The sequence below is a fragment of the Schistocerca cancellata genome, unplaced genomic scaffold, assembly GCF_023864275.1.
Source record: "Schistocerca cancellata isolate TAMUIC-IGC-003103 unplaced genomic scaffold, iqSchCanc2.1 HiC_scaffold_1072, whole genome shotgun sequence".
Taxonomy (NCBI): Eukaryota; Metazoa; Arthropoda; class Insecta; order Orthoptera; family Acrididae; genus Schistocerca; species Schistocerca cancellata.
The window spans coordinates 40,001-42,500 of record NW_026047071.1 but is presented as its reverse complement, the minus strand read 5'-3'; the positions used below and the strand labels follow the sequence as shown (position 1 = coordinate 42,500).

General features: G+C 56.8%; 1 non-coding gene across 1 annotated transcript in view; it reads right to left on the bottom strand.

Moving 5' to 3' along the window:
* The window catches only part of LOC126151581 (small subunit ribosomal RNA), a 1,909-nt gene extending 1,744 nt beyond the window's left edge, over positions 1 to 165 (bottom strand). Inside the window, exon 1 of the ribosomal RNA XR_007532035.1 lies at positions 1 to 165. This exon is cut by the window's left edge and continues 1,744 nt beyond it. This is a non-coding gene — a ribosomal RNA (small subunit ribosomal RNA).
* Between the last annotated feature and the right edge of the window lie 2,335 nt (positions 166 to 2,500).

The following is a 2,500-nucleotide window of genomic DNA, read 5'->3' as shown; positions in this document are numbered from 1 at the left end:
AGCTCTAGAATTACCACAGTTATCCAAGTAACGTGGGTACGATCTAAGGAACCATAACTGATTTAATGAGCCATTCGCGGTTTCACCTTAATGCGGCTTGTACTGAGACATGCATGGCTTAATCTTTGAGACAAGCATATGACTACTGGCAGGATCAACCAGGGAGCTGCGTCAACTAGAGCTGAGCAGCCGGCCGCCCGGGAGTGTGTCCCAGGGGCCCGCGCGAACACGCAAGCGTCCGCTCAATTATTCTGCAAACAGGAGGAGGCTGAGCTCCCCTGCACAATACACCTCGAAACCCTCTCAGGTCCCGGCGGCGCGCAGCGCCGTCCTAAGTACTTGGTCGGGTTCGAGAGAGGCGCAATCGCCCGGAGTTAGGCGAGTAGACGCTTTAGGTGCGACCACCCGTGCTCCCAACTGAGCTTGCCGCTGCCGACAGAGGCCCGGGAGCGTGCTGTCGTGGCATTGCCGGCGGGAGACAACACGCGCCACCTACGGTGACCGGCAGCTCCAACGCCAGCGCCACAGAAGGGCAAAGGCCCCACGTGGGTGCCGAAGCGAACTCTCCCAGCACAGCGCACGTGCCAACACGTCTGCACAACTGCGATACAAACCACCAGCGAGAACCGCTGGGGCGACCGAGCAGCAGACGGCGTCGCGGCGCCGAGTGCCGGGCGGCGGCGCATCCTCAACGCACACAGTCCTCAGTCGGACCAGCACACTGCAGATGTCCACCGCGCTTCGCACCGGGCCCGCGAGGACCCACTTTGGCCGCCCGGCGCCGCGCGCAGGGTGCCCCGGCGCGCAGCTGCGCCGCCTGCCGCGTCCGTCGGCCGGCGCGCCTGCCACTGGGCGCCCCCACCAGCCGGCTGTAGCGCGTGCGCCCACGCACCGCGCGGCCAGCACGCCGGGCGGCCCCCCCTCACCGGCCGGGGACGGTCCCACCCAGCCACCGCCGCGTATCGCTTCACACACAGATTTGCCCTTACTGATTTACCTCCAGCAACAACAACCGCACCACAATGGGTTTACCAGTTGTTCATTTGCGTTGCGTCACGTCACCAGCAAACGTAGACGTCCATCCCAGTTTGCAAATGCAACGATTATTGCATACCTGTCTGTTAGGTGTCACGACACACTACGTCTGCCCACATACACGCAACAAAATGTGCACGACTAGAGAACACGTGGGAGGTGGCCCCCTACGTATGCGATGTCCATTACGAGACCGACTGTCAACCAGCATCTGTACCATGTCGCAGATGTGGAACGCGGTGCACCATGCTATCACACTGTGTGAGAAGAGACGACTACGTTTGAATACACGCGCCACTACATCAACAGACGGCTCATGCTGATCGCCATCCAGGGCGTCCGTTACTCCCACACGTCTCTATGGCGTACCACACTGCAATGTAGCTGTTATGGGGAGACGGCACGTGGCTGAGTGCACAACATTTGGACCGTATGGTTCGCTGTTGTTGGGCGCAGTCGTACGGTCACACATGTGCCACAGCGTATCATTCAGTACATACGGACCTATGTGCAGTACAATGTGAGGATTAAGCTTACGATATCAGCGGACAGTGGACACAGGCCGTACCACGACGTAGACTGAGCGCTTCGACATGCGAATGCCAGTGAACAGCTGCGAAGGGCATTGAACACGCAAGCACCTGAACGACCAGCGTGCGAAGGCAGGGTGGAGGGGGGGGGGCGATGTACATCCTGCAGTTGTCCACATTACAGTGTACAGCGGGAGCATGTAAAAAGTAAGCAACACTTGCGAAGTGTTCAACATGAAACGACACACAAGAGGGTGGGCGGTGCGAGTAGCGAACTATATTCAGAGGGTTGTGGTTAGACAACACTAGATTAATGTAACGTGTCATATGCCAATTACAGAGCAGGTTAAGGCACAACGTGGGTTAGGTTAAGGCACAACGTGGGTTAGGTTAAGGCACAACGTGGGTTAGGTTAAGGCACAACGTGGGTTAGGTTAAGGCACAACGTGGGTTAGGTTAAGGCACAACGTGGGTTAGGTTAAGGCACAACGTGGGTTAGGTTAAGGCACAACGTGGGTTAGGTTAAGGCACAACGTGGGTTAGGTTAAGGCACAACGTGGGTTAGGTTAAGGCACAACGTGGGTTAGGTTAAGGCACAACGTGGGTTAGGTTAAGGCACAACGTGGGTTAGGTTAAGGCACAACGTGGGTTAGGTTAAGGCACAACGTGGGTTACGTTAAGGCACAACGTGGGTTAGGTTAAGGCACAACGTGGGTTACGTTAAGGCACAACGTGGGTTACGTTAAGGCACAACGTGGGTTACGTTAAGGCACAACGTGGGTTACGTTAAGGCACAACGTGGGTTACGTTAAGCCTTGGCACAACGTGGGTTACGTTAAGGCACAACGTGGGTTACGTTAAGGCACAACGTGGGTTACGTTAAGGCACAACGTGGGTTACGTTAAGGCACAACGTGGGTTACGTTAAGGCACAAC